Source organism: Bombus bifarius, unplaced genomic scaffold, assembly GCF_011952205.1.
Source record: "Bombus bifarius isolate JDL3187 unplaced genomic scaffold, Bbif_JDL3187 scf7180000008166, whole genome shotgun sequence".
NCBI classification, from domain to species: Eukaryota; Metazoa; Arthropoda; class Insecta; order Hymenoptera; family Apidae; genus Bombus; species Bombus bifarius.
Window position 1 is genome coordinate 167837 of NW_022884488.1, and position 13207 is coordinate 181043.

General features: G+C 35.3%; 1 protein-coding gene across 5 annotated transcripts in view; it reads left to right on the plus strand.

Annotated features, from left to right (window-relative positions):
• LOC117209250 (serine/threonine-protein kinase S6KL) overlaps positions 1 to 13207 on the plus strand; it is a 67579-nt gene that overhangs the window by 14134 nt on the left and 40238 nt on the right. The window lies entirely within an intron of this gene.

The following is a 13207-nucleotide window of genomic DNA, read 5'->3' on the forward strand; positions in this document are numbered from 1 at the left end:
GAGGTCGTTGATGTTCGATGGGTTTATTGGTTTATTCTTCGAGAGTTTGTTTCATGCCGAGAGTTTCCTTAAATATTAGTCAGTTTGGACACAAGAGTTATTTAAAGACCATCATTGTTTTTGAGAAGACAATTGTTTACTTTGTTTCATCATTTTCTCCAAGTTAATTCAGTTTTCCTACACTCTTTGTAGTTATTGTATAAAAAAATATGAACATTTTTTGGCTCTATTTTTATTGATCGATATTCATCGACATCAAGAAGGAATATCTGCGTATTTCCTGCACTTCTACGTTAAAGTACCATATCAAAATTTTAGATTTTAAAATAATCTAGTACTCCTAATGTCATTACTACATTTTTCAGTTTCCCTCAATTACATACTTAGAACCGGACGTAAATTGTGATCCTCGAATTTTCTTACGATTAATCTTCTCTCTTCTTCTTCTTCTTCTTCTTCTTCTTCCATTATAAAAGTGATCAATCTTTATCGATGCGTCTATGCAAAACATCGAATCTCGTTGATCTCTCGTTAACATTCGACCCGGTGTTTCATGACACACCTGCGTGTTTAGCACGGTTCATTTTTTCCATTGTGCAAGCAGGACGATGTTTTAAAAGCAGTCCGTTCAGCATGATTCAGTATCGAGCGGAAGTGCAGCGGTAGCGCGGTGCGAGCTGTTGATAAACGTGAAAAGGACCTTGATGTTTGACCGCGATGAGTGAGGCGATAGAAATATTAGGACACGTTGATTAGCTCGTAGAACGACGATCTTTTTGGCCTCCCTGATCGTTCGTGTTCCACCATATTTCATGCAAATGAAAGCAATTTTCTTTTTAAATAATTTTGTTGAACCTGGCAATGAGCATAAGCTTGCCCGCAGAACTCCGTTTTATTATCAAACCTGACATTATTATGCAAGAAAATTCAGTATCGGTAACCCGAAACTTGCGACTTGTACAATTTCATTAATAACATTGATTCGATTATGCAAGAGGATCTCCTGATGAACATTTTCTTTCGAATTAATCGCTAATATGAAATTCATATTATATAAATTAATGGCTGCACCAGGATCAGATGTACATAAATTATAATTAATACATTCATTAATATGTTTTTGGAATAAACTTTTGTAACCACAACTCAGGATAACGGAATGCTTCTCCTTTTTCTTAATTATCCACCAACCGCAAGTGTCTATCAATAACACGATGTTTCTTCTAAAGTGAAACGCAGCGCTCAATTAAGATTTCGAATTTCTTTCGCTAGGAATTTTTGAATTTTAAATTTCTTAGCTGGTGGCTTTTGAATCTACATTTAAATTTAATTAATCAACGAGGTTTCGATTCCCGATAGAAAGTCGGAGACGTGCAATCTTTCATCGACGTTATAAATCGTAAAAACGGTAAAGAGCAGCAAGGAACGTCAGTGTGTGTCAAAATGAGTAATGTTTCGCTTTTCGGACATGGCAAAAATGAGATCTTTTGTACTACTTGTCATGCTTACGAGCCTTTCAGGATTATTCTGTTCGTTACATAAAGTACCTCTTTCTTATTGTACTTATTATCTTTAGAAGAAGAATTATCGTTGACTCAACGTCTTAACACCTAAGGGCACATTTCGTTGCTTAAATCCACGAAATTTCGACCAAACGAGTTCAACGTGTTTTTCTCTCGTTCACCAACGAGGATGCTCATCTCTCAATGAGTGCAAACGAATCGTCTCGCACGTGTCCAACATATTCAATTACTCGAAAGACGCGCCTTTCGTGGAGCTTGTTCGCAGAACGGAAGTACGCACAGAATTTGTAACAGACCTTAACTAATTCTAATTTGGTCAGACTGGCGTCAAGTTTATGAACGGTCCTAAAAACACGACTTTCATATCGCAACCATTATTGTATGATTTTAGAATCGATTTTATGACAGCTAAATTTCCACGTTGCACTAAAAAAAATCCATTGGTTATCATTTTTACTATTTATTTTTATTGTATAGCCGCTCAACAACGATGAATTACGATGTTCTTGAACTTTGAATTCGCAAAGAATCGTATGTTTTACAGATTTTATAAGGAGACCTGATTAATTTCGGTATAATCGCGCTTCTATTTCGAGAGAAATTATTATAAGTTGTACCGAAAACAGATATTTTTAGAAACCTGTTTTTAGTAGACAACTGCAACGAACTGTGATAAGTTTGCAAAATTGTACATCGAGTTTGGTAAGATCAAGCATTAAACTTTACATCAGTTATGTATCAGAATATCAAGGTGAAATTGTGTGAATAAATGTGACGAATATGATGTTTGGTTGGTAGTTTTATTTTCAACTGATCGTGCTGTTCACTTTCGCAATTCTAAAATCGTTTCGCAATTTTAGTACTGTTGGGATCAATAGGTAAGATTAAGTAGAAGTGTTTAGAATTTAAGATAGCTTCGAGATATATATAAAAGATTTTCTGTGATATTATCTAATGAGTCATTACAGAGATGTATCAGTGTGGGAATTCGTGAAATGTTACAAACATTTTTATTAGAATACCCATTGTGTCGTTCCTTGCAATAATTTGTCTGGTATTTTTGCATCGTCCATTCGTTGAAAAGTTTGTTGTTGCACAAGTTTGCAACTGATTGCACACGAAAAATAATTTCTCTTATCACGATTGTGAGGAACATGAGTTTTGAAGCATATTTTTGAGTGGAGTAAATGACGATTAAGCCATGAATTTGTATATTTCCTCAAATTTATAGGAAGGATTTTCTTACAGTCTAATTCTTTCACGATGAACACTTGTCCCAACGACAGAAATCTTCTGTTCCAATCATTACAGTGACTCATATGAAACTCGTTGTAATCAAATACAGTAGAACCTTCGTTATTTAAATACCATCTACGCGTTCTGTTTTTCGAATAATCCAACAGCATATTTTCTTATCAATAAGGATCGCGTTTCTTTACTATCTATTTACTCTTTACTGTATATTACTAGACTATTTTCTCCTATTTCTTTTCCGAATAATTTTTGTCTCAATTCTGTTATGTTTATCATCAAAGTATTTCTTAACATTCAGACAAAGACAAAAAAAATTCTTATTAATATCCTAATTTCTTGATTCAATTTTTTACCAAACTACTTTTTAAACATTCAAAACTTCCTACTTGTTAAGACGAAATGAAGTTCAAGACATAACAATTTAAAAACCGTAACATGATTAATTCAATGGCTAAACGAAAAGTTCCAATATGTCAATATATCAATATATCAAACCAACCATTAACCAAACAGCCTTCAAACGTTCGATCTGTGTATCAGTGCTACAAATCATCTCTTACAGCAATCTCCACTAGACTATTTGTCCCACCCATAGAATATTTATCCTAACTATGTCGATCGGTACTAATCGACATCGGATTAACGTCAACGTAAATCGTTTTTCGTAACGTTCGATCCGGCCGTGATTCATCGAGCCTGTTTCCTCCTCTCCTATCTTTCTTCTCTTTCTCTGTTTGCCTCGCATGTAGACACGCGTGCGTGGCCACCGCATTATGTAAACGTCGCGGGATACGTGTGAGATGCGTGCAAAAGACGGACGAGGCCGCGGCGCCGTGCCGCGACGAACCTCGCGATTTTCCATCGCGAAACGATTGGATTCGCGGGGCCGAGCGGACAATGTTGCCAAACGGGCCGACGGAGTCCGACGCGACGCATCTCGACGCTCTCGGACCGGTTCTCTTCAGGGCGAAGGTCGTCGGCTGATGTGAGGTCGTCGATACCGAACGCTTGGTGCTCGCCGGATTTTTGCTTCGAACGTTGCGCGTGGCACGCCTGATGGATAACCAGGACAGCAATTTTGGGAAGTGGGTCGCTGAATGATGTACACTATGCAAATTTATGTTTAGCTTCGTTTTTTTCTTGGTCTCGTTTTTTTACTTTGTTTCTCATATATAGTTCTTTAGCTTTGGTACGATTGGATGCTAGAGTGTTTGGGTTCCGACAGGGTAATGGGGTTTATTATGTTTTTCAGATTTTTTTTCTTCTTTCAGATACTTTTATTTTTGTATGGTTGGTTGACGGTTCGAATCGGTGAATAACGTGTTGCAAAATTGATCTATACTTTATGTCCTTCTTTAATTAGAAGTCTTTAGAGGGCACTGCTTTAAAAAGTGTCGAATCATGTTCGACATAAGAGTGTCCGTGAAGAGAATTGACTTCGACGTAGATTCGACATAGGAATTCAGAATGTTAGCAATCTTCTTTTCATTTTAACAGAAACAAATTTTGTTATCTCGACGGAATTAAGAAGGTCGTTACCATAAAATAGTAGCAAGAGATTTCGTATATAAATTATGATTCTTACACATTTTTCTTCAAACTTAAGACATTTTTTAATGATCAAAAATACCATAAAAAATAATTGAAAGAAGGTAGCAGAGTTTAGCGCAAATAAAGGGCCAGGAAAACTGACTCCAGATCATTATTATTCGAAAAACGTTATGAACAAGCGTTACATGTCCGTGTTAACAGATTAACAGATTTTCCCGCGGTGACTACCGATTAAGATCGCATGCGATCAACTCGAGAGCACTGCGAATCGCCATAAATATTTCCTGATCGGCACAAGCTTCGGTTATTCCACGGAACTTGTACCACGATAGAGGGGGAAAAATGCGAGAATGAACATGTTATTAGTAACACTTGCTCGCAACGGGAGCCAGAATCTCGATTATTCATCCGGCGCCTTTAGCCAACGGCGTCACGATAGTTGTTCGCTTGTAAAAAGTGTTAAGAGATGTTCTCAACTTGTTTTCTACAAAAGTATTCGTTTTCTAAGAATATTATCAATTCGTTTTTCTTCCTTTCGCTTTATAAAACGTACAGATCTTTTTCTTTTTGCTTTATACAATTATCTGAATACTATATTTGACGATTGAGATTCTCTATATATTTATAGCCTTGAGAGTTTTTTCTTTTCTCTTAATTCTTTTTTTCTTCTTCCTTTATTCTTTATTCTTTGTTCGTTTCTTCCTTCTCTTCTTCTCTCTTCGCCTTCTTCCCTCTTCCGTATTTTTTCATTCTTATCCTTCTCTCTTCAAATTTTTTTCGCAGGCAATTGAAACAACAATTAACAAGATAAGAAATATATATATGTTTATTCATATAATGAAAATTCTATTCTACAAATTTAAAGTTAATAAACAACCACATCGATTCTACGTACATTACAATAATCACAATCGTGAAGCGATTGAACGCTACAGAATAATCAGTATCGAAGAAACCTATTGCTCCAATAATTCATCCTGAAGACAAATTACAGTAATCAGCTGAGAAGCAATTGCTCGAATATCAAGCAAGGTTAATAGGTAAACTTAGTACAATATTAGATAAACGCGTATTCTGAGATGGACGACGTTGAAAATATCTGCGCCCGTGTTATTCCGCGATGAGAACGAAAAATCGCGTACTCAGAAGCGGGACTGTCGTTTCAGCCAGGAATAGAAGCCCTCAGGAAAGCACGTAATGACGTTCGGCATTATAAACGCGGTGTTCTTGCCGGTATCGCGGTGAATCCGCGTTTCTTCCTGGATCCTCGTGGCAGTTGCCGAGGAAACGAGCACCTTACAACCGGCGATTCCCAACCGTTACGTACCGTTAGAAGCGCGATCGTCTATGTCGCTGCTGGCGAAAAATAAGCTTTTTGCTTGTGCATCGAGAGCCACCTGAAACGGTCCGGTAATTTTGCAAGATCTACGGCTTAAAATAGACACACGATTCTCGCGTGTTAGTGCAAACCGTAGATTTTTTCCTGTTTTTTCCACACCCTCGAGAATTTCTCTGTTAACAGGTATTTTAAGTCTATGGTTTACTCGTTCTAACTTTACGTATTTTATTTAAGGTCAGATGTTTATGGAACGTTGGGTAAAAGTTGGGAATCGTTGTAAGGTCGACGATGCGAAAGAATTCACGAGAAAAAGGTTTAGAATTTTAGATTAGCTTAATCTCTTCAGGGACGAATTTATTGAGGTTAGAAGACGATATTTGTTTTATAGCTCTTCGAAATATAATGTATTCATATAGATGTGGATATTTGGCATGATCTCCCTATAATCATTTAAAGTAAAATTCGAATTATTTATAACTCCTTATTTTCACGGAAGAACCGATTAAAGATTAATGGAAATAAAAATGTTTCAATAGAAATGTAATAATTTCTTATAGTCTCTAGTCTTGGTTTCTAGTCGTTCCTACAAGGGATCATCTCCAAATTTCCCGTTAATTGACCGTTCAATAATCGATTCCGTACATAAAATAAAAGGGAAAAGATATTCTTGTAAATGATTTTGTAGTGTCTTATGTAATTATAATAAATAATAAAGTAAATATCGTCGCTTAAAGTTCTCGATAGAAACAGAATACTCGCAATCTCGTGAAGAAACTAGCTGTCGTCCTTCGTTACCTCTGAACGAAGGATACTCCCACGGAGAAATATCACTTAGAATCGTAATAAAATTAAAGAATTCCATGTACACGGTCTGCATATCAACTACCATTGTTACTAGTGAATCAACAAAAAGCAAGAATAATTCTTATCTTTACGTGTTAAAACTTACATTCTTATTTATACATGAAACGATCCACTAAGTATTCTAAACACTGGAAACTGTTCGAATATTCATTCGAGTTTCATCACATCATCCTGTCATCTTGTTACGTTATCGACCAAATTGCGAAATCTGCTAATTTTCTTGTTAGCTTAGAATTAATGTATCCATCATACATATAACGTAGACCGTTCAAATCAAAAACTGACGTTCAAACTATATCTTTATAGTACTTGTACTAAATTTTCGAGTACAGGAAAACGAATGAAGTGGAGTAGACGAATTTCGTGAATGTCTCGTTAGAAATTTTGTCCTCATTTCTAATCTGTTTTAAACACTGTGAAATACGGTAATATCATTTTTCTATCGAGTAATGTTTTAATAGGTTTAGGTGTCCTTAAAGTCATTTATAGTACACTAAACATGTACTTCATATTCCGACGAGTTTTGTGCATGCCAAATGGTTCCATGGTGCCTCGAGAAATTCCGATCGCGTCCGAAATTCAAGATTCTCCGCTCGTACGTCGAAATTATAAATTATCGTATTTGAAGGAACGCGACCTTTGCTTGACCATTCGTGCTCATGGTTTCCTGGTGATAATACAAAACGTGAATCACGACCTAAGGTATCTAAAAAATATATTCATCAGTTCTTCTTTTAATGTTACGTAATAACGAAACCAGCGATTGTACAGAATCAAATTTTTATGCTCTCATGGATCTTGGAATCGTAAATTTCCGAATTCCTGCAGCTGGAATATCTTACAATTTATAGGTACCCAGTTATTTCGTTTTTTGAAACTGATAGCTGGATTAAAAGAAATCTAGAAACATCGACCATTTATCTTACTCGATTAGGAGATAGAGAGTAATGTATTTCTGGTCCTTCTCATCTTTTCGTGATCTATACTGCGATTAGTTAGTACTCTTTTGCCTTCTGGCGTTTACTAAAGTGACGTAATTTTAAAAGTACATACTTCTTGGAACAGATTTTTTAGAACATCTGAGTCGTTCGGAAGCTATGTTGACCAAATCCCTTAAATTAAATAGTAGAGAAATATAGCAGTGTTACACCGTTAAAAATGAATTCTTACGGGATTGTCGTCGATGAATCTTCAAACTCAGGAATTTTCGATTTTATCGAAAATGAATATTGCATTCGATGTCGATCGCGATACGATCATGGTCGTGATTTGTCACAGTCGAGTACATGCATCAAGGACGCCGCGGAGGCGCACTTAAAAGCAGAAAGATCATTAGGCAGAATGCAAAAAAATAGACTCGAAGAGTTATTTGCTGTTATTCGAAAATCCTCAGGAAATTGCTGGTTCGTTAGATCACGATCTACGATCTGATTTACGATCTACAAGTTTTTATTTTAGATTTACATGGAGGACTGACGTTCACCTTTTTTAGAGTTAAAACAAAGTTACGTCGCTTCTGTTATTATATTAGAAACAAATGGATACTTGTATTCTTTAAGAGATAAAAATAAATAAAAATTGAATGCAAACTATAAATCTTTTCAGCACAATTATTGTTTTCGTAATACAGGAACTAACAATAAGAAGAATGAAATACAAAGCGCGAATCTTCTTAACACAATGGCTCATTGCCAAATTAAAGTACCATCCTTTACAATTCAATACCTCAATGACATACTACGCGGTCGCAATAAAAAGTGCAGGTAACCATGTTTTGTACGATAATTAAAAAAGTGGCGTATTATCTCAGCCTCAGGCACTGCTTCATCGCCAAACAGATTAATTCTCGCGACTTGTACCAAAATCAATCATATTGGTCTGCTTGTAAATCACTGAAACAGTTATCAAAATTTACATTTATCGCTCTCTGTTTGCATATTTCACGAGATGTTAAACGATCCGCGAAAGGTATACCTTTTAGTACATCGACGGGGAAAGAACGTGGCGGAGGAATGAAAAGTCTGTTGGCGCTAGTTGGTCGCGAAGATGTTACTCGACGACAGAATAGCGAATGAAATAGAACTTCTGCTCGCTTGGGTTTCACGATTGACGAGTGGTTCATTATGCGATTTCGTTGACAGGGGATTCAGCTGGAAGGACAAAGGCTTTCGTCATCCTACAATTGGCTTTGCCAATCGCGATATTGAGTAGCGTGTGTTCACTAAGTTATCGCGTGCCTTTCAACTTTATAGTTGAATTGAAAAGTCACGATGGACCATTCAATTAGGGAGGCTCTGAATTTACGTTATTATCAACTTCTTTCATAATTGTGCTTTGGATTGTAGATTCATAGAATACTTGGTACATCTGAAATTTGTAATTTTTATCGTCTCTTTGATCAAAAATAGAAACGAAAGAAAGGTTCCTTTTTCATTTAGAAAGAAAACTGTATGTTTGTTAAGCAAGGTAGATTACACATGACACAATATACACGTCAATTTTGATTCTCGCCCGATCTCACAACACGGCTCGTTATAATAGTAATATAATCTGCTGCATAGTTACACTGACGCTCATTAACAGCAATATCATTGATCTCGAACGTCCTTCACGCACGCTACAACGTAATCTCAGTTGATTAATGCGTGATTTACGCTCGTACCATCAGAAATCGCTGTTCCTTTCTTCGGCGATGCAAGAAAGCGGTTACCCTTGCTTCTTTTGCGTAGATTGTATTGAACAAAACTGGTATGTAGGTTTAATTAACTCTAAAAAGTTGAAAAAAATCCCAACGATGACTTTTTATTATTTTACACAGTTAATTATCTCGATTACATTATGCCTTGTTTGTAAAGCACATGATTTCTAAATAGGATCATCAGTAAGATAATAATCGTAAGAGAATAGGAGAGTTATGAAAACAGAAGATTGCTGTCAATCGTGGGAGTTCAATAGAAACATAAAGTTAGTAAAAAGAGAAATTACGATAAATTAAAATCACGTAAATAGGTTTGCGTAAAAATAATCAAATTTCGAATAATGATCGACGTCTTATCCGAATAAGAATAGGAAAGATGTGCGAAAATTTATTTAACTAGTCGTCCTCGACATTGACTCTGCTTGATTTCTAATTTTATCCCAAACTCGAGCCGGTTTTGATACCGGTCGTGGACGCCTCTCGTATGCTACGATAGGGTTGTAGGGTCGGGTGCAGCGATAATTTATGGAACCATTAAAAATCTTACCTGGCGTCCTTTGACAAATCGAAGTCGTGATCTTTACCGACAAAAGATTCAGAATTTTTTAATTTCATGTGTGAAATCACACTGAATTATTTACTTATATATTATTTTTTTATTTACGCAGATTAACCCATTAAGGGAGAATGTTTCATTTATAATTTTGTTTCGGTTACCTTACATTAGCGAATTTTTTAACTTTTTAACATTCTTCTTTTTTGTCACTATTTTCTGTTCCATCTGAACATCATGATTTTATAAAGCTCAAAGGAATTAAATATGCCAAATCCTTCTTTAAATCGTGGAAACTCCTTTTGCGTTTCTGATTCATATAATGGGTTTTTGTAAAGTATCTTATTATTCTAATAGATTTTTTACTTTATACTTTAACGAGCAATATGCAAACAGTGTGTTTTCCAGTAATGTATACATAATAAATGCAACTTTACGTAACTTTAGTATATTATTACATTACTTGTTGCTTCCTACTGAATTAATAACTGAATTATAATAAATCAAATATTATTTAACCGATAAACTATTAAAAGCAAACGATAGTGAATGTCCATGATACTATATTGTATGGCGATTATCAAGCTATTAACGCGTTAATGTATGTTCCAAATAACCAGTCTTAATGATGTAGGAAGCAAGTTGATTTCAGTTGCTTTTGTTGCATGACTTCCCTTATATCTACCTGCTTAAACATTGCAAAATTTATCTTCTTGATTGAGACTCAGCTATTTATATTCGTTGATTATAAGAAATAATCGAGTAAAATCGCATTTTTCATTCTACTTTATTACCTTCCCCGAAATAGTATAAGGGGAAACCTGTTATGAAGTCGTGGCTAACATCTTCTGTGACATTATCAAGGTTAGATTAGAATATAAAAGAACAGAATATTTTGAGGACTTGTGTCAGCATGTTGGTTTCGATTTCAAAAAACTAAACAACACAGTATCCTACCTTTTTGAGGGAAAAATTTCATTTTACCAATTGATTTCCACAAATTGAATTTATTTATTTCGAATACTATGACGACAAGAATTGTTACTGTAAATATTAATGGCTAGACTGCAGATATCTTCGTAAATTTCTTGAATACTCCTGTAATTCTGTCTTTAGATCATTTTATTTCTAATTGTGTTTTTTTCTTAATGAAACTCGTAACATGTCTCAAAAGAAAAAAGAGAAAAGAAAAAAAATTGAGGAAAATGTCTGGTTTTAAATGTATGCTAAATATTTCTTAAAACATTAAAGATCTGTTCTTTTAACATTGATTTAATCCTTTTATCGTTCAAAAAGAACTGACATGGGAAACGATTTTCTAATTGTTTCAAGCACTATAGCTATATAAAAATAAATAAAGAGAAGGACCTTAATTCCAAAGTTTAAAACGAAAGAATTATATGAATCCAAAGACACGATCAAATTCAAATATAATATTCTGTAAAAGATCAATAATTTGCAAAATCTGAAAAATTCTATATACGCGCCACATAGATATCAAATCTAATGTCCTACGACTAATCCCGTGTCAATTCAGAGCGAGAATCGAGCAACGACGAGACCGTACAAAATCCACCTGGAAGTAATCCTCGCTGATCTCTTTTCTCCGCGGTCGCTTTTCTATATGAAGGTTCGTGGCTCGAATGTAATTACGAAATGACGGTGACGAGTTCAGCGCAAATGACAGGTCTCTGGCCATATCCTGACGGCAAGGTGGCTCCTTTTTCTTTCGTTTCCTCTCGACGATGGCCCCCTTTTCGCATCACGTCAAAGCATCCTTTTCCGCGACAGGCAATTACGCGCTCGCCAGTTGAGGTCGCTCCAATTTCGTATCGGCTGACGACCACTGTAAAAAAGAAAAAGAAGATTAGCGAGGGGATAAAGAAAAAAGGAGCGAATACAAAAGCGAAAAAAAAGAGGATGAAAGAAAAGATAGAATGGAAGGGAAGGAGGGATGTTTCTCTCTGGTCCCAGTTTTAGATGTAACCACGTAAATGGCCTGTCGCGTTCGTGCAATGTACGTCGTGCCATAGACATTATACGACATTATGGCGCGGATCGTGTAACGTTATGATTATCTCGCAAAGAGCCCAAGGTCTGTCTCTTCTTATCCTCTTGACGGCAACCATGTAATTGTTCTTTCGGTTAACGTTGGTGCATCGTTCGTTTTCCCTTTTCTTCTCTTTTCGCCAGCTTTCATCGCGCGCCCATGGGGTTTCTTGTGTCGCGTAAAGAAAGTACAGAGATACTAAAAAGATAAAGCGAAGGAGAAGACGATTTTTTGATCTTTTGGAACACGGTTGAAATTCGTTCTGATGCGAGCGAATGAATTCGATGGTTCATTTGATAATATGATATATAGATTATGGATGTCTTTTTAATTAATTAATTAATTTATTTCATCTGGTCTATCTTGTTTATTTTATTGTAAAAAGTACACGTATAATGCGGGAAAATATACAAAATATTCAAAGTAGAGTGTACTGGTTGTAATAGTGGAAGGATGAAAAGAATTTTTTTATGCAATTAGGTTCCATTTCTTTAGCTTTATTTATAAAAATATGAATTTGGATGAAGAGCCGGTGTCTAGTGATATCTTTCTTGATATGGACATAAAATTGATTCAAACAGACAATGAAGAAATTACCGAAATGTCAGAGGAATCGTTGAAATAATTAATCAAGGCTTGAGTAAGAATGGAAGAAGAGATAAAACGGAATTTCATGAGATGTGGTGATTAATTTAAGAGTAGTTGTTTTTCATCACCTTTTTTTCAATTTTTCAAATAGTATGTGCAATATGTTTATCCTTATCTGAGCGGCAAAGAAAGAAGTGAATGAAGATATGTATATAAATATGTATTCTTCTCATAGGAAATATTCAGCGTTGTCACTGTGAAATCTTTCTCTCATTTTCTTCTGTGGCACAAATCAGGAGAGGCAATATGAAATATAAATTACTGTACGACTCTTATATCGCAATCAAGCGGCTATATTAGAGGAACGAAGATATATCTTTCTTATTATTCGTTCGTTTTACGCTTATCTCGTCGCTTAAATGACACGTACTTTTTCAATTTCACTACTTCCATTTACGACTTTAGTACCTAATGCGTATATACGCACAAACTCGCCAAAAATAAAATGTTAAAGTAGTTAGTTATTTGTATGAATCAAAACGTCCTTTCGTGAGATAATCACATACGTCGGTAGTAATTTTTATACCACTTTATTTGAAACACCTGTATACATACATATGTATATATACATTTCACAATATAACATTTGATTTTTTAAAAACAGTATTAACATTAGATCAATCAGGACTGGATGTAAAATCAGCGTACTTTATTATTATCGCTGGATCTTGCTCAATCTCTAATCTCTTCTGAGCGGGAATTACAATTATTTCACAGCTTGGTCTAC